Source organism: Rousettus aegyptiacus, unplaced genomic scaffold (assembly GCF_014176215.1).
Source record: "Rousettus aegyptiacus isolate mRouAeg1 unplaced genomic scaffold, mRouAeg1.p scaffold_m13_p_4, whole genome shotgun sequence".
Classification (NCBI taxonomy): domain Eukaryota; kingdom Metazoa; phylum Chordata; class Mammalia; order Chiroptera; family Pteropodidae; genus Rousettus; species Rousettus aegyptiacus.
The window spans coordinates 15225754-15245702 of NW_023416307.1; positions in this window are offsets into that span (position 1 = coordinate 15225754).

Below are 19949 nucleotides of genomic sequence, written 5' to 3' on the forward strand. Positions count from 1 at the left end.
ACATGATGAGTTAGATTTTTAATTGACCTGAACAATGTACAGTTATTAAAGGAAATAGATTTGTTAAAATTATTTGATGTGTATATTTAGGAGAAATATGTATATGTACATAATTAATATTTATACATCTATAAGGCTTAGCCGTAATATATCTCGTGTATTCACTAGTTTTCTTTTTCAGACTTATGTTAGTAAGAGTTGTTTGAGAATTAATGCTCTATCTGTATAATCATTATCTCTGAAAGCCCCATCTGAAGTACTCTTATTCTTTTGAACATGTATTCTACTCCAGAAGCACCCTGCTCATGCCACAATATATTCCCATTATGTGGAATCCCTGTCTGCAAATCCCAGGAGCTAGAACATAACAGATATTTGCTGCCATCACTTGTTCTGTATTCCATCACTGTCTTCAGTCTATTTCTGCATAGTAGCATGGAGTTTTATTTATATTCTGCTGATAAATTTTCTTCTTTTTCTCCAAGTAAGTTTTTTATTGTTCATGTCTGTTTTAACATTAATTGGATAAAAATGCATATTCGTTTTCATAATCCTGCCCTAATTATAGAATCCTTCACATAAATAAATTTAATTTCATTATATGTATAAAAAAATTTCAGAATTTCCTATACAGCATCCAGGTATTTAGTTATCTTAATTACTTATAGGAAAAGTGGTAGCTAGAGGTTATGTAACTATGAAGCAGAGATTCCCATTTTAAACTAAAAAACTTCATAGATTTTTTTGCCATTGGTTAACAAAACTAACCAATAAAGGCCTTAAAAAATAATAAAATTTACCCAATTTTAGCAAATAAAGTTGTCAATTATTATTTAGGTTTAGATATTTTTTAAATTTTCACACATTAAATCATTTGCTCCAGTTATAATTCAGCCTTAAATTATACAAGTAAAAGAATCCTGAACTGCATTAAGAAATATTTAATTACTGAGAAGATTGATTTTTATTATAATTTTAGAAAATAATATCTACGTAGTAACATGAGAAAAATATCTTTAGTAACATTTAATTGCTCTTTCTACAGCTTAAAAATACAATACACATTACATTTTCTGAACAATCAGATATTTATTCATAAGCTCTACTTTTGAACATTTTGGATGATATTTTTATTTTAAAGTAATTAAATCATCCTAAATCATTTATTAAAAATTGACTATCCATACGTTAAGAGAAAAACAAATATTTCTCATATTATGAAGGGAATGGGGACAGAAGTGCTATAGTAGAATCCAAAGTAAGCTAGATTGGAGCCACATTGGAAAGATAATTAAATTCTACTTAAAAGGGTTTAAACTTTAAGCTATTCGCTCTAAGAAACTAGGCTGAGTTTTTTGAGTTATGAAGTTGAACTATCAGATCTCTGCATTAGATATTTTGCATAGAAAATAGTAATACATAGTCTAACAACAGAGAACTGAATAATGGAATTGCAATGAAGGCATATTCCCAAACAGTGGCATTAAAAATTCATAGAATCAACTCTTAAAAATGATACAATAGCTGTTTGTTGTATCATAGAGCTTGCCTTTGACTGAAAGTAAAAGGAAAGCCTTAACATCTTCTTTTTGATGTTTACCAATATGACCAGCTATAGAAAATTAATAGCAAATAATCGAAGAAAGCTAAAATGTACTGAATACTACATGACAGCCTAAATACTTTACTTATGTTGCTTCATTTTATTTTGACAAAAAAAAAAATCAACAATCTATAATATCTTGCCTTTGCTTTAGAGGTTAAAAAATTAAATTAAAGATTATAAAAGTCAAGTTGCTTATTGAAGATACTCATACCTGAGCTCCACCTGTTTTCAAAGTCCGGTGTCTTACTCTTTGCTAAAGCGTCTCCCTGGAATTCCTCAAGATTTTGGCAAGATTATAGCAAAGGCCATAGTTTCAGTCCATGTCACTTCCATTTTAAGTACTTTAAGAAACTGTAAGAATGGATTCTCTCAGATACATAAATTTAACAATTTCATGCTTTTACTTCAATATATGTGTATGCATGTTTTTGGCCAAACTAGCCTTTTCTCTCTTGTGTTACCAACTATACAGGGCCTATTAACATATAAAACAGTGTTATTTTAACTAAAATAAACATATTAAAACTCCAAAATGAGCATAAATTAATCAAGCAAATAACATCCATACAGTAAATCAAACGATAATGGTATATCCAAATCTGATACAAGGATAAGGACAAGAAGGTATCATATTGGTTCGAAGATATATAATTTGAAACAGCACATGTATCATATCTAGTCTGTATAAATAAAGGGAAGTGAAGCTGTAGAAGTTGTCTTTTCTGGTGGTAATTCTGCAATGTAAAAGTAAGTTTAAAACCTTGCATTCTCTGAAGAATTTAAGACTACTTTATGTCATTAAAAATCACATTTATAGGAGATTAATTTTCATTAATGTTAGGACTGTTTATGTCACTAAAACTTCTTTAATTCAGTTTTCCATTTTCATACATGTTGGATAGCTTCTCTCTCCTGAGTCTCAAAGTTTGTCAATTATCAGAAAATATAATTCCTCCTATTATGCGGTCCAGAATAGATTTTAAGGATTGGTTTTGGTTTCCACAGTTCCTAACAAAAAGAAGCACATGGGAGTCATATACCTGGGCACTTAGCACTTGTAAGATACTGAAAATATCTTTATTATTCATCGACTTTTTTTTTTTTTTTTTACCTTGGGATTGATTTTTTTAAGCAGAGATAAGTATCCTATAGACATATGACAGATAGAGCTGAGACTCGACTTCCTTTACACATGGTTATACCAGCTTCTGAACAGGCGGGAGAGGGAGAGTTACCTTCTCATCTCAGATTAGGCATCATCAGCTTTGACATCTAGCATCTCATTTTCCATGTCGTTAGTATAATTCTTATTATTTTTCTTCACCTACACAATTCCCAGTTTTCTCATTTATACATCTGAGATAAATATGTCGGCAGTGTTATACACAAAGACAAATTGTGTAACAGAGTAGCTAGTATATTATAGTGTTTTTTATTAAATGCTAGATATATTTTCATATTTATGAATCAGAAATTGTCTAAGAATAGTGAAATGGTTTCATTCAGGTTTGAAAAAATAGAGTATATGTTCAATAAATGCTAGTTATCATTCCTATTTTGTGTGTGCTCTTAAAGGAAATTGCACGGTCAAATGATATTAAAAATGAAGAAGATTCCATAAATAGTATCATTGGTATTATGGAATAACTGATAAAATTACAGAATAAAGATAATATATATGACACCTAAGTTCCATTACAGAAATCAAAATTTAATTAGAAGCAACAAAAAGATGAAAACTCACTGGTAACACATTAAGGGAGTTGCAAGAAAACTGTATAAATCAAAATATAAAATATGTAAATGAAAATTGATTTTAAAGAAAGTGAATTATATGGAAAAGAAAATGAGTGGTATTGCTAAAGAAGAAATGATTATAAATATAAATTTATAAAGAAAGAAATATTAAAAGAAAATATTCCCCCCAAAAAGATCTAACTAAAATTTAATAGGGAACACTTAATTCTATTTTCAAAAAGAGTCACACTTTAATAATATAATTCTAAGTAAGTAGTTTTGCTCATACACACAGGAGGAGAAAATAGGTCATCTTCACAGGTAGTTTACCCATGAAGAAAAATGCTAGCTTCAGATTTCTCAAAAATAACATTCAATGTCAGAACAAATTCAGTGTGGTCTATAAATTTTTATTATTTTATTTTACTTTACATTGTATTGTATTGTTATTGTTATTGTATTGTATATTTTATGCTATCTTATCAAAGGACCAAATCCAGAACTTATAAGGAGCATAGAGAAGGTCAGTGAGACAAATTGTATTCATCTACTATAAAGCAAGAATGAGAGTTTCCAGTTAGAAACATGATGGACTAAGCAGCCTAGCTTCTGCAGACATGGAACAGGGTGGCAGATCACAGAAAAGACAATAAAGAAAATTATCATATATTGGAGAGCAATGTTCCAAACAAAATCCTGCAGGAAATAAATCAACCAAAGTTCAAGTTCACTTAATGTAAGTCTAATTCAAGTACCTAGCAAGATCAGCAGGATCAATGAAAAACTCAGATTTAAGCTCGGTTCTTATAGCTTTAAAATGCTGGAGGAATTTTTAATTAATAATTTCCATCCTAGTTCATATATTAATCAAATAAAAAATATTCTGAAGAATTAAAAACTCAGTCAATAATATATCCATCAATGCCTCTAATAAACAAACAAGCCTATCCATAACAATTAAAACAAGTCAGGTAACAAAAATAACCAGCTGATGATGATATCCATACGAACAAAAGATAATTCAAAATAAAGACCCCAGATACCATGCCACTTCTGAAACACTTGTTACTGATTCAATGGAATTTATTTAGTGACAATGATTAATAATCTAAATTCTTTTTCTTTTTGAGATTATATAGCTTTAGGATATAGAAAAGTTGGTAGACTAAAATTCATGGGCCAAATTTAGCTTTCCATTTAATATTTTTCCCCCTGAGCTACTGTATTCATGGTAGTAAATTTTAGACTGTTATTACTGAAGGTCATACAGGTTTATGGAAAAGCAAAGAGTTTTATTTTTCCCATGTCAATGGGAATGACTAGTAAACATCAACAGGGCAAGGCAAGTGTAGAGTTAGAAATATGAGTTCGGAATTTAAGGACAGTTCATTCTCGTTATATAACTAGTATTTCTTTAACTAATATGTCTTATTTTTCAGAATGTGATTTCCCCATATTATCGTTTTAGATTTTTTGTTTTACTTTCATGAAAGTCATTTAAACTCAGCTAATACTGACTTGACAAAGTTAAAATTGGTGATGAACCTAGGAATTTGACTTGGCATATTTAACAAGAGCAAGAGATAACTCTTTCTGCCTGATTTTAGCACTTATTTTTAAAGAAATGCATTTTAAGTGTGATTTGAAGCTAACAAGGAAATTTTAAAATAAAAAATTAGGAAATATTCACCTAAATTATTACTAAACAGATTACTTTATGAGATTATAAACTTGATACAGACATTAACCAAATCACCTTTAGGAATTTAATTTCAAAATTATTTTCCAACTATTAATTTTACTACAACAGAATTTTAAATTAATTAATAGCACTGTTTCTAAAACATTTTGGTCAAGATAATTTACAATTATTAAACTGAGGACCTATAATAACTTTCCATTTGGATAATGTTTATCAATACTTATCATATTAAATATTTGTATGTATATTAATTTAACAAATAACAGTAATATGACCATTATATATGAATACCATGGATATGAAAATTTCTATATTTTCCAACATAAATATTAGTGAGAAGAATGGCATGATTTTACATTTTTTCATTGTCTGGTTTAAAAGAACTGAATTATCAAATCTATTCTACTTTAATCTTTTGCAATGTCATAAGTCACATAGGGCTTCTAGAAAACCCTATATTTTTCTCTTGAGACAATGAGAGTAAATAGTGTCTTAGTGTCATTACACAGTTTTGAATTTGGAGAACCCCGTAAGTCCCTAGACTACTTTTAAGATCTCTGACGTATAACAATACATCATTCTTTCTTTGATACTTTTCTTATTTTTTCCATTCTTATTTCCTCATTTTTTTTTTTTAATGATTCAGTTCAACTTTAAAGTCTAGCACATGCTTGAAATGATCCCACCACTTTTGAGTCAACACCCTAAACCTTACCATGGACCTTACTAGAACTGAATGGAAATCAGGGATCCATTATATGTGGCTGTCAAGCCCAAGGGGATTTTTTGGATCTCCCCAGGAAAGAATACTGACTTGTCTGTCTGTGTTTGTGTTCCGTAAATTTGAAATAACCAAATATTGCCAAGCGGAAAATTCCCATAGTGTTTATTATAATAAAGTAACTTTCTAAATTGTGTTCAAGAAGGAGGGAAGATTTACAATTCTATGCACAGGTGATCCACGAAAAAACAACAAAATGTTTGTGGTAATTTTTCAGATCCATCTTTTTCTCTCATTTTGTCTCCATCACCACTAATTTCTCTCTTTCATAAAAGAATTATGAGTAATTATGAGTAAGATAATTCCAATAGCAAGTAAGAAATGCACCATGTTAAGAACTGTTTTAGAAACTGCACAGCCTTGAGGCAACATGGAAGGAATCAAAATAAATAAACATAGTCCATTCTGCTAAAATGCTTTTATGAAAACCACAGATTTGTTCCCTCGTGATTGATATATTAGTGAAAACTCTGAATGTAATGGGAATTTTGTGTTGGATTATGCATGATTTAATTCGTGAGAAATATTTGGTGAACACAGAAAACTGTTCCCAGCTGAACCCAACTGCGTAGGAAAATAAAAATGCACACAATTCAAACATCTACCAGCTACTTCAGTTCACCTATATGGTTCATTTTTCTGTACTTTCACATTTGTGAACATATATATAATTTTATATATATATATATATATATATAATTTTTTTCAATAACCCAAACATGTTTTAGTGTCCTGACTAAAAGCCACCAAGAAGTGGAATAACAGCAAGTGACTAAAAATGCAGTTTTAAATGAACAGAAATGGAAAATAAAAATTCATCTTACTGAAAATATTTTCCTGTGCAATTTACATAAATTTGTATAGAGTTGTGGTATACGTGTATGTGTGTATGTGTCTGTAGGCTGCTGCTATGTGTACATATTTTCCTTACATAAATAATCTCGCAGGTATTTTAACATATATAATGGATATCATTCTCATATGAGAGACAATTTTATTTTTGCTTTTCACTATTTCAGTGGCTATTGATTAAAAGAAACTGGCTACCAGAATTTCCAATAGAGTAAAAATAACCACTTCTCTCCTAAGGTTGACCCACAATGGACAAGTGTCGCATGATATTGTGAGCGGAACTAGTGCTCTATACTTATGATGAGATAAAACCAAATATAAATTTTGCTTGAATAGAACAAAAAAAATGATACTTTTTCAAAGTATTTTCTTATAATTCCAGCTGGTTTCATGAAAAAAAAAAAAATGTCACTAGAAAATCAGTAAGCTGTCAATAAAGAGAGGTAAGAAGAGTGAACACTCTTGATATTCTTTATTATATTTGCCCTTTGCCCTACCAATTTGAAAATACTTCAGAAATATTAGATTGCCTGATACAATAATTATCTCACATTGATTTATGCTAATGTTTACCATACCTTATTCTGTAAATGAAAGTGCCCTCCAACCACTCTCAAAAGAAACAGGGAAAAATAAAGGTGAGTTAGTATATTGTGAGTTATCAACATGACTGATCCTCAGCACATTTTTGTTCTTTTAATATTACTCCACCCTTAACAAAAAGAATCACACACGATAGTAATCACCCCAAAAGAAAGCTCAGCATGCATGAATTCAATGCTGTAAACTTCAGCCTTTCTCACTCTTTAAGTATCTCATTTTACTTGTTTCCTTTTTTTGATCATGATTCTTTCCTCCTCCCTTCAACCCTCTGCAGGGTACACAATAATTACAAATAAATATTTGCTGAATGAAGTGCTAGACACGCCAGTTGCCTGTTCCCTGCCCCCAGAATGGATTCCCAATTAAAACAAAATTATAACTCCTGACTTTCACATTTTGTTTTCTGGGTAACCAAGTTGCTCTCTCTAACATGGTATGCAATAACATTTTCTATTAAGTAATGTAAACCACATTTAACAAACATTGGTACCTCCTTGTGTTAGTTCTCGATAATCACAGTCCTTTGATTGAATCCAATTAATTTTGATAACACTAAACAACGAAAATGTATGAAAAATTTCAAACCTAGGCTTATTTGAAACTATTCTTTTGCCCTTTCCAAAACAAATAACAAACTTCCCTAGAAATCATTTCAGTAGTTGCAGGTCATATGTTAACTGGCTGAAAGCTATAATTAATAAATGTCTTAAAGGCACAATAGATAAAGTAATTAATAATATCAATCCAAACTTTGAGTAAGTATGAAAATGGAATGGAGATAATGTGGAGACTACTGCTAATATAAAATTTCCATTTTGGTCAAAATGTTGTAGTTAAACCTGTGTCTCAAGGCATGCTTTATTTTATTCTTTTTTTTCTATCCATTTATTTAACCACCCAATTAAGCTGAATTTCAAGTTTATTTCTTTGTCAATTTTAGTTTCAGTCATTATAGAAAAGAGCGTGTAATGATTGCACAAGATCAAATTAAGTGGTTTAAAAATCAAAGACAAAAGAATATGGTATTTTGGTAACTTTTTGAATGTTTTTCCATTTTATGAGATGTAGTAAAAGACAGGTTGATATGCAAACCCTTAGATAACTGAAGTTTATTCCTTGTAGGGATTGGAAATTCTCTAACACTTTTCTATGTCATCAGAGCATGTGACATTGTAATGTCATATTTATTAAGGAAAAAAAAGAAACTCAAGGGCTCAAAAATCACTTGGTGGCAAGAGTGTAACTGTTCTGCTGTCTAATGGCAGACTTTTGATAAATCTTTCATTTTCCGTAAGGTAGAACTTTTAAAAACACAAACACAATGATGACCGTGCCATATAAGCTAAAGAATTTCGATCTCACTATATAAAAATAATCAGCATAATTCTTTTGGAACCAAATCTAGGAACAAAACAGATACTCTAAGGAGATACTGATATCTCTGGTCAATTCATTTTCCTCCTATTAAGAAAAGATATACTGAGTTGTTGACTCAGCAACTCATCACTGGCAAAGCCAGGTCAGTATATTTCATTATAATTGTTTTGCTTTTACTGTAGATACATTTCTTTCTCCCATTGCCACTTTGGCATGTCACTTGTCCCATCACTCACTTAGGCATAACTGTGCTTGTTAAGCAATCATCAGAGTAAAATCAATACTAAGCATTATGCTCCCTGCACTATAAAAGGAAGAGTGGTATAGAGCCAATCAAACAAAACTTGGTGATGTTTTCACCTTAAGTCCAAAGGTTTTTCAGAACAAGGCAAGTTGCTTAAATGGCATGTGGTACTAGATTTCCAATCTCCTTGCCTTTATTTATGCCCTTTGATACTCCACTATTTGTCATCCACTCATATTTATTGTGCAATCCCAGGTGTCTGACATTGCAATAAGTGATTTGAGATTTACAGTTTTTATTTGCTCCTTGCCCTTAAAAGGCAGTTTAATGGGATGAACAAACACAGGCAAAAAGATTATATTGCTAGGTTCATATGTTTAGAATAGAAAATAAGTAAATAAGAACAAAAACGAACCATTTACAAAATAGGAGTGAGGACTGGCTGAGACTTTCAGTTAAGGCTGAACCAGCTGGGGACAATACACAGGTAGGTTTTGATATGAGATAAAAAATGATCATTGCCACAGAAACAAGTGAACAATTTGTTACAAACATGGAACCACAGAGTAGACCTGAATACATAAGAAGATATATTTTAGGTAGAATGAATAATTCATTCACATTTAATCTAGCAGGGAAACAAAAACAGAACTAAATTGCCAACTTCATAGTTTTTAAAATTTTAATTGTAAGTATATGATGCATTAAAATTAGATATCTCAGATTCAAGAACTATAACAAACACTGCTAATCTCTTTTGTTTCTAATATCCATTTGTAAAATTAAAGTACATTTGATCAACTCATAGCGAAATATGTGGGTAGAAACTTACTTAGAAGCATGGAGAGTACTAGAATCCAGCTTTTCTTTAGACATCTTGATGTAATTAAACTCTTTTGATATCAACTACTGTGTTCTCCAATTTGCTATTTATTTAATCTCTGCCACTTCACTCTTAGTAAAACTCGATTCATTATTACTATCATTTTAAATTTAAGTGACATAAAACATACATATATAAAATATGTATTTATACAAATATACGTATATAAATACATAAAGATATTCTGAGTGTAGAATTATACAGATACTTAAGAGGAATTATATTTAAACTCCATGGTCGCAAAGCAGACAAATTTGATATTACATGTTAAATCCACCACCTAATTGTACGATCTTGAAAAAATTGTTCAAGTTCTGTAAAGAGCCATTCTTTCAACTACAAAAGAGTAATTTTCACAATACCTTTCTCCTATGGCTGTTTTGAGGATTGAATGCGACTTCAATAAATGAAACCAGAAGAATGTCTGGCACATAGTTAGTCCTAGTCTGTTTGGGCGAGTACTTCAAAAATACCATAAACTATGTAACTTACAAGAAACAAATTTATCACAGTTCTGGAGGGAGGCTGTGAAGTTCAAGATCAATGTGCGGGTTAGATTCAGTGTCTGGGGAGGACATACTTCTTAGACATCTGTCTTTATACTGTAACCTCACATGGTGGAAGGGGCAAGTGATCTCTCTAAGATCTCTTTTTTAAAGGGCTTTGTTCTCATGGACTAATCATGTTCCCTCACACTGGTCCTTAGAATTCAACATAAAAATTGTGGAGTGGGGAAGCACAAATATTCAGTCTGCAATACTCTCAATAAATATTAACAATTTGAGATATTGTCTGGAATTGGTTCCTTCCTTTTACATCATATTATTATATCTCATGTTATCATTCATTATGTTATGACGTCAACTACATATATCACCATATATCAACAGTATTTTCAATGACAATATCATGATGTACGGTAGGACTGGAAGAAGTAGTAGTACGGTTGGCAGGCTGTAGTGTTGGAGATTAAATCCCTGGGTTTCTAAAAATTGGCAATCTATCTTATTTTTTCATTTGATACAAGATGCCTTGATTACTCTTGTTATATCTGCATGCCTAATGCTTTCTCTAATGCCCAGAAAATTTACTCATGATTCTATGTCACGGACTCTTCAACCTACACGCTGCCGCCAAGATCATCCAACATCTCTATTTCCTAATCTACTCTAGTCCACTGTGGGAATTATTCCTGTCCATTTTAATGATCCTAAAGTCAATGACTATACACCATGTTTGCTTATACCCCTAAGTTCAGGCTGCTAAAATAAAATAACTATAGACTGAGCAGTTTATAAACAGAAGTTTATTTTTCACAGATCTGAACTCTGGAAGTCTGAGATTAGAGTATCAGCAATGTCAGGTTCTGATGAGAACTCTCTTGTGGAATGCAGACAGCAGATTTATCATTGTATCCTTTATGGTGGTAGAGCTAGCTAGCACTGTGGCCTCTTTTACAAAGGCACTAATCCCATTCATGAGGGCTCCATCATTATTACCTAATTACTTGCTAAAGATCTCACCTCCAACTATATGAGGGTTTCAACATATAAATTTTTCTTGAGGAGAGGAGGGACATAAGCATTCAGTTCACTGCAAATCCCAAGCACGTCTCAAAACAATACTGCATTATAATCATTACATAGTGATACCTGCTTGTAATTGTATGAATGTATCCATTTTATTTTTTCCCTATTACAAACAATTTTCCAATGAATAGCCAAGTACATATCTCATTGTAGAGGGTAGCCAGCAATTTCCATTGAGTTTATTTCTAGGAGTGGTGTAGGTAAAATATAGATATTGAGATTTTCAGTTTTACTAAGCATTGGCAAATTACTTTCTAGAGTAGTTGTAATATTTCTATTCCTACATTTAATGTAAATTATGTAAGGCTTTAACAATTTCAGAGTAGTTTTTCAGTAAATTCCAGTTAAAAATCAGGCAGAAATAATTTTGTGAATAAAGATAGATGAGGTAATATAGGTATGATGGAGTAAATTAATGCAAAGTTTTTAATGTCAGGCTTATAAATCTAGATCTGGCTACAAGGTTTTTGAGTTATATAAATAAGAGAGACATACTGTTTCATAAAATTGATGTACAATAAAAATAGAAAAGCCAGATCCAAGAGTTTATTAACAAATACATAGTAACAAAAGTCCAGATAGGAAATTAAAATACCCTAGACAAAATTGGGTCTGTGCACATGAGCATGTGTTGAATGGGAATGTTTTAGGCAGACCTGGTGGTGCTAGTGATGGTGAAATGATTTTGATATTGAGGACTAACATTTATCAATATCTACCACGTGCCACTGCTATAAGTTGGTTTTATATGTTGCTTTATTTCTAATATCTTGTTTCTTCAGATAAAGAAGCTGAGGCTCAGATATGCAAGAGTGCAAAGAGGAAGAAAGAATAAGTTTTTTTTTTTTTTTTCCTGCAATAGTATCTATATGATATTAGATAAATGCTCTTGCCATTGACAGAGATGAAGATATGGAGAAGAGGTTCAAGTTTGGATATAGTGAATTTAGTTTTAGAGAGGATATGTTTTCTTGGTTATCAAGACATCTATTCAATTTCACATTGAATGAATTCCCCTAAAGGATTTAGATATGCCCATTCAGCTTTGAGCACTCTTATTGGAGAAAAAGTAGAACCATATTTACTTTGAGAAAGATTATACTCAGTTCACTGTTTCTTATCAAAATATTACCAATAATCTAACTAGAAACTGAAGGAGAAAAAAATGGAGTAACAGCAGATGGATATAAATCAAGAGTATTTAATATTTAAATGTATAGAATTATTCTCCCTGAAATCAATTATATAGAATGCATTTTAGATTCATTTTGTTTTATAATTCATATTCTTGATTTCAATGAAAAAAGCTGACTTTCAGAAAACAGATTCTTGCCATATATCATGTCTGTAATCGGTACTACTTTCTCCACACTGTTAACTTTGAAAGACAAAGTGTTATTTCCTAGGATCATTAATAATACAACATATCCAATTGTATTGTTAAGTTCATCTGGCATGAAGAATTCACTAAAAACTTCAAACTGGGATAATCTGTTACAGTTTATGTTCCTTTCTATACCTGATATATATAATTGCAAAGGTTCACATGTTAATTCAACCATCCATTTTCATTGCTATTAATGCTTGGCACAGAATCTGTCACTTGAACATTTTGACTGTATATGTATATGTATATACACACACGCAATTTTTCTAGTTTTTGTTTCACTCATATTTTTAATGGATAATTACAAAATCTACACATATACTTCATTCTCTAAGCATTATAAAACTAAACAGCCTAACATTTGCTAATCTTTATATGTGTTCCACTTTAGCTATAACATTTAAATTGACGATTTCTCACTACACAAAAATTAATACATGCCATATTTTTTCATTTTTTTCATTCAACATATTTATTGGGCCTATGCTTTATGCTAAACACCTTCCTGGGCACTGACAATAAACAAATGAATAAAACTCCTTACTCACTAGGCTAAATGTTTAAAAGAGCAGATACACAAACCATTAGTTATGATAGAATTATTACAAATTTTGAATCAGAGATAAACAAACTGCAATGGATACATAGTAGAGCAGAGAACTGAGTCTACAGAGGGAAGAACAGGAAAGGCGTGAAGCAAGAGCTAGTCTGAGAGAGCAACAACATGACCTTTGTGTCATCCCTTCTCTCTCCAGTGTCCACCACGTTGACTCGGACATGTGGTCTCACCAGGTCCCAACATGTGCTTCACTCAAATGAATGTGACATGCAAGATACAATATCTTTGTTATCTGTAAAGTGAAAAGCACTAAGAATGTGGTTTAAAAGCACTTGGATGCCATCATAGATAAAGGCTGAAGGTACCAAACATCATATAAGATATTTAAGTTAGTGGTGGGGGGAAACATAAAAATTGTTTGGAAATCAGATAGTAAAATATATTATTATTAGATAATTAACATAAAAAATAGAGACTAAATATCAGTGGTAAATGCCTTATAAGCAATAAGACTTGGGACAGACTCCTTCGAATGAGGCAGTAGAGTGAGATGTATTATCAGGAATCATGGCAGTCAACCACAGTCAAAGGTTAAATAAGTTTTAAGGCAATCATAAAGCCAGAAAGGAAAAATGGCCTCTTAAAACAGTAAGAAATTTGGTTTTATCCTGAAGTCATTACAAGCTGCTAAACGTATGCAAAGATTTTTGTTATTTAATTCATATTTTATTTTTATTATATCAGATTACTAAATAAATAGAAATTTATGAGTGAAACAAAAAGGAACTGAAATATGTACAAAATTTAAGGTTAAATATATTTGCTGTTACCTAGCAAATAAATGACAAATACATAACAAATAAATGCTTTGTCAGTTTTGTTATGTTTAAAAAATAACCTTTTTAAAAATAAACAAAAAAGTTATTTTCTTGGTACTTTGTAATTTTTTTGAAGTAAATAGACTATAGTGAAGTAATCAAAGTCCTGATTGTGTAAGCATTTTCCTTAATATTACGAGAGCATGTGGAAGGGTGAAAAATACATTGAAAACAAATTTTCTTTTTATTATTTTATTTCTATTTAATTATTTTATTTGAGTGAAACAAGAATTGATTTGTAGCTTTTAGAGAGATAATCATCTAAAAGAGGTTTTCCTGAAGGGACAAAAGAAAGTATAAAACCTTTGGTGATGTGGTGGAAATGGATTTGTTGTAAACAAGAGCTCCAGACTGAGAGCTGGGAGTCCTGGGTTTTCATTCAGACTCAGTCACTAGTTATGTCACTTAATTCAGTTCCCATACTTAGAAACATAAGCAGTCCAGATGAAATCAAGGTGATTTGTTTGTTCTGGTTTCTTTGTCTATTTTTTAGATAAATGATTTCAGAGTTCACAACCTGAAAGTTATTTGCATCCTAATAGTGTTTTAGAAGACTGAGAAGGGTTTAAAAGAATAAATCTCTAATAATTGAGTTTAGAAACCATAACAGGTTGCAGGGTATAAATTTTGGGTACTTGGCCTTCCTGGTACTCATAAAATAGCACCATATAAACAGTCTTTGGGTCCTGCCTACTTATTACGGTCATTCCTAATAATATGAAGCATGGCTCATCATAAGTTAACAAAAGCAGTTGCTGGCAGCTGGAAGTCATTTTCAGGCATCTGTTTAATGCAAATCACTCTTCAGTTTAAACTAGTAATGAAATTATTATTGTTTAAACCTCCTTATTAGTAAATAGCCAAATAATTTGCCTGTTATGACACTAAGGAAAAATAAATAGTAAGATTTTATTGCAAATGTTTTTACATTGCAGAAAGTAACACAGAAATGTCTAAAGAATGTTTTGAACAACTGTAATACTACCGTCCAGGATTATATTTTCCTTCGAATATTCACATAACAAAATTATAGGCAAAATATGCTGAATCTCCAAAACTATTACATACCTTTTTTTTTTAAGCAGAGACGATTCCTATCAATAATTTTGTGTATAGCTATTCAGTCTTTATTTTTATATTTAACTATAAAATGCCTAGAAATAGACTCATGTACAAATAGTAATTTTCTATATTACACAGTATGTCTTACAAATTAGGGGGGGGGGCGGAATGAACTCTATGTAAAATCACATTGAGACAATGCTCCCACTGGTGAAATAGTAGCTCACTACTAAGGGTCATTAATTTTAGCTGCATTATAATTATGTATTTGAAAAAGAAAACTTTAAAATAATTCAAAATAAAAAATAAGGTAAAAAAGTTAAATAATGTAAATTATCTCTGCATTTGAAGTTGAAAAAAATTTCTTAGACAATTCAGAAAACCAAACCACACAGTATCGATGATCAATGTGATCACACAATAAAATTTAAAACTCAATACAATTTTCAACATTAATTTTATTAAAAATATTTTACATATCTGAAAAAGACGATGGTAAGAAAGTTATATAAGGAAAACCACTATATCCTTTGACAACTTAACATCTTTATATAGAATAAAGCTTCTCCTTTTCCATTATGTAGCAGGAAGCATTGTAATATTGGTGAAATTTCTTAATCTCATAATTAGCTTCCTCATTAACAAAGTGAGTTTAAAAACAATCTCACCAATTCTTGCGAGGATTAAACGAGATAAAGTATACAGTGCTTTATATATCTTAGTTCTCATCCAGATGAGTGTAAAGCACTGTTAAGAGATGTAAGTTCTATAACTAAAAATATCTTGAACTATGAATACATATTGGCTGTTCATTAGGCTTGTGTCTTCTCTTTAAAAATCTGGACTACTAGCTAAATACTAATGTGTAATTTTTTCAGCCTGACCATAGGAATTAGAGAAATTCTTAGAATTAGAGAAATTCTTTTCCTGGCAGGACTCAATGAGAGAAGGCTACTCTCCCCACAGCAACCTGATGCACAGCCAGGTTGAAAAAACTTGCAGCCTAAGACTCAAGACCTCCATGAAGAATCATGGTTATGCTTTTCACATATCTGCATTCCAGCCCAATGACTTTCATTTCTAAGTCTCTTTCTCTGAGATCATGGAAGGCCCTCTTTCACTACCTCTACCAGGCCTTCTGGGATAGGAGGAAGGGAAAGCTGGATGAGAGTAAACCATTGAAGATACTTTTCTTCACACGGGCTCAGTACTTTACTACTCTTAATACTCCTTCCTTGCTTTCTCCCATATGAAGGTCTTTTAGTTTGAGGGTCCCTCAACAGTGAGAAGACACTCACATCTACATTGATGTATCTGACTCTCCATTAGAGTGCTGTTCCATGGGGAATACGGAACAAGAGAAGTCAATGCTTTCTCTGGTTTGGACTTGTACTTATACCACCACAGTAATTGATTAAAGGCTTAACTCTTTCAGAATTTTTTTATGTTCTTTTTATTTTTCCACTTTTGGCCCAGGACTCATGAAACTATTTAGAACCTTTAACTGTATTTTTCTATAATCAATCTAAGAACCACATTGACAAACAATAAAAATACAAATTCAAAAGTATTAGTTTCATAATAATAGGAAAAAGATATTATTAAGGATCAAAAAGAAATCTTCCTCTTGCTCCTTATCAATCAATCTATATGTCTATCTAGCTATCATCTACCTGTCAATCTATATCTATCTACATATATAATCTACTTTATAAGCTTATATGTACTTCTTGAAGTTTCTAAATTTCTGTACAGAATTAAAGTTAATCAGGAGAACAAGTTAAATATTCTTTATAATACTAACACACATACGATATATGTACGTGTAAATATATATATGTATATATATAAACATATAAACACATACACATATATAGACATGGAAAAAAACTATAAAATTTGGAGTCAGAAAATTCTGGTGTGAATCCCATGTTATCTGTCCTACTTTGGAAACTGTGTAGCCTATCTAAGGTGCAGTTTCCTTATCTGAAAAAACTGGAATAATGATATATCATCTACTTTGTATAATCAAAGAATTAAATGAGAAAATGCACACCAAGTGTATTACCATGGAGGTTCAGGATGTTATTTCCATGTTAGCCATAAAGCCAAATATGTATCTCTTGTAAAAACAAAGAATTACATGCTGTGTCATGAATGCTTTCTGTAACACTTTATTTCCTTGTAAATTACTTCACATCATCAACTCTAGATGTCCCAGTTGATTTCTCCATCATCTAAGATCCATCAAGTGTAAGGTTTAACCTCTAGAAAGATGGAAGGGCGAGAGCTCAAAAAAGGGAAGTTAGTGGATTACTTGAAGCCCTGGTCAAATTACAGAGGGTTTATTTGACACATCAAAACCAGTGAGCAAAATAGGCAAACCAACATGGTTATGTGGCTGCAAAATCAAGTAACTGCACTTCTGATTCTCAAATTGTGTGCCAAGGCATGCTGGGGAGTCACAGAAGGGCCACGAGGTATTTTATATTTTTGAGAGGATCACAGTGACACTTACCAGGAACTACGCATATTACCATTATTGTTTTGGGGCTAATATATTTGTTACAAATCTTTTTTGCTTAGGAGAATTGCAAAAAATTACTGAAAAACTAAAGGTGATCTGAATCAAGAAATGTGATATAAAAAGTATCATAAGAAATATATATCATCCGAGATGCAAACTCTTGGAGTAAGATGGGCAAGGTTATGATTTTACAAGCAGGTCAAGCTACTTTTTAAATTATTTTCTCACTTCTTATTCTGACTCATGCCCTTATTCCCCCAGTTCCTCAGATTTTTCTCAAAAAAAACCTGAGAAACTGAGGAAATAGAGATAGACCCAGACTACACGTGACTCCATCTGTAATATAGGTCACACCAGTTACCTGTAGTTTTTCAGATTAAAATGCCATTACCATAAGGTGTGGTGATCACGATATAATTTTCTTACAAAACTAAATCTCTTTAGGTCAGATTAATTTGGGGATGGTGGCTTTATTTACTTTGGGAATATTTAAAAACATAGAAACTAAAATATCCCCATTTACTCTTTTTTCCTATATCTTATGAATTAATGTTTAATTTTCTCTCATCAAAATCTAGATGTCATAACCAATTTCTTTCAATTTATTAACAACATTGTCATTTCCTTCTCCTATATCATAGATCATCGTACCCTAATTCCTGGATTCCAACTCTTATCACTATTTCCTCTCGAAAAGTTCTCTTTACATGTTTTTCTAGAGTTTATCTTATTATAAAATGAATCATTTTGTGATATTTCCATCTGTCTTATTGCATTTATTTTACCAGTATATTATGCTGCTACTGTATTATGATCATAAAAATAATCTCATGTTTCTTCATAATAAATTGCAGAAAATATAAAGTGGCCTAATCACATCTTCTCTAAGTTGTCATCTTTTTAAATGAGTCCAATTATTATTCCAAAGGAAATCTCTTAAATTCTGGAGATATTTCATCTGTTCAATTTTTTTTTTAATTGTTAACATATTCTCTAGTCATATACTTTGTGATTTATTTTCTCTTTTAGTAATTGTATTGGATGGTTACTGTGCAGTTTTGTATATGTCATATTCTAGTAACTCTTCAAAAAGAACTTCTATTTGAAAATGGTAATTAGGCAGAAGATTTAATTGTTTCATAGAATCTTGTTCTACATAACTCTAAACTAAGGGAGGTTGCCGATGTTGGTTTTAGGGGCTATCAGTGCCTTCTTTGAGTGATCTCAAATTTGCTACTAGAGTTACTCTTACAGCTCACTATCCGGACACAAGTAATAGGCATTCTCTCATCCCTAAAGAAATCAAATCATAGTCACACATCCCTTGTTAGGTTACTCATATCTAGTTATTATCTTGATCCACCCACAACTTGCTTTCAGTTCTGTGTACAGTGGGGTTAGTCTCAGGCAGCCCAGTGTTAAACATGTATATTCATAAGTTTCTTGTTTAAAATGCATCACTACAAATACTTATTTAGAAAGTACAGTGTAGGGCACAGTAACCCCCACCGAGGTATTTTGGACACACTGTAAAGGGCACACACCAATCAATAATGTCAAGCTCTGACACTAATAATGTTCTCAGAGTTTTCTATCTGGGTAGACAAGGTATAAGTTACCATAGTAGTCTAGCAATAAAGAGCAAACCAACCGCCAAAGAACAGGTAGAACAAACACAGTAAAGGATAAACACAATATAATATTTTTAAATCACTAGAGTAAAGTGGAGGCAATCGATCTCCTAGCTTTTATCTTGCTCTTTCCTATGTCCACTGATTTTACTTTCTAGTCTAGTATTATCAAGGGGATATCAATACAACAATAATTCTAATTATAGCTAAAAGCAGCACTGTTTACTATAATATAATTCTCACTCAGCTGAACTTATTATCTAAAGTACAAAGGAAACTCTAAATGTGGCAGATGTTTTCTACTGTAATGTGCTAACCATTCATAATATTATAATTACTACCATCTTTTTGTCATCTATATAACTTCTTGTTATTTGGGGGAACTTCTCCTGAAAAAGACCTAAATTGCATTCAAATTTTTGTGCTTATTAACTAATGTTTTAAACACATCACAGAATAGCAACCTATTTACACTATGCTGTACTTCGCTACCCATATTCAGACACAACTCCGGTAACTGAGATACCACAT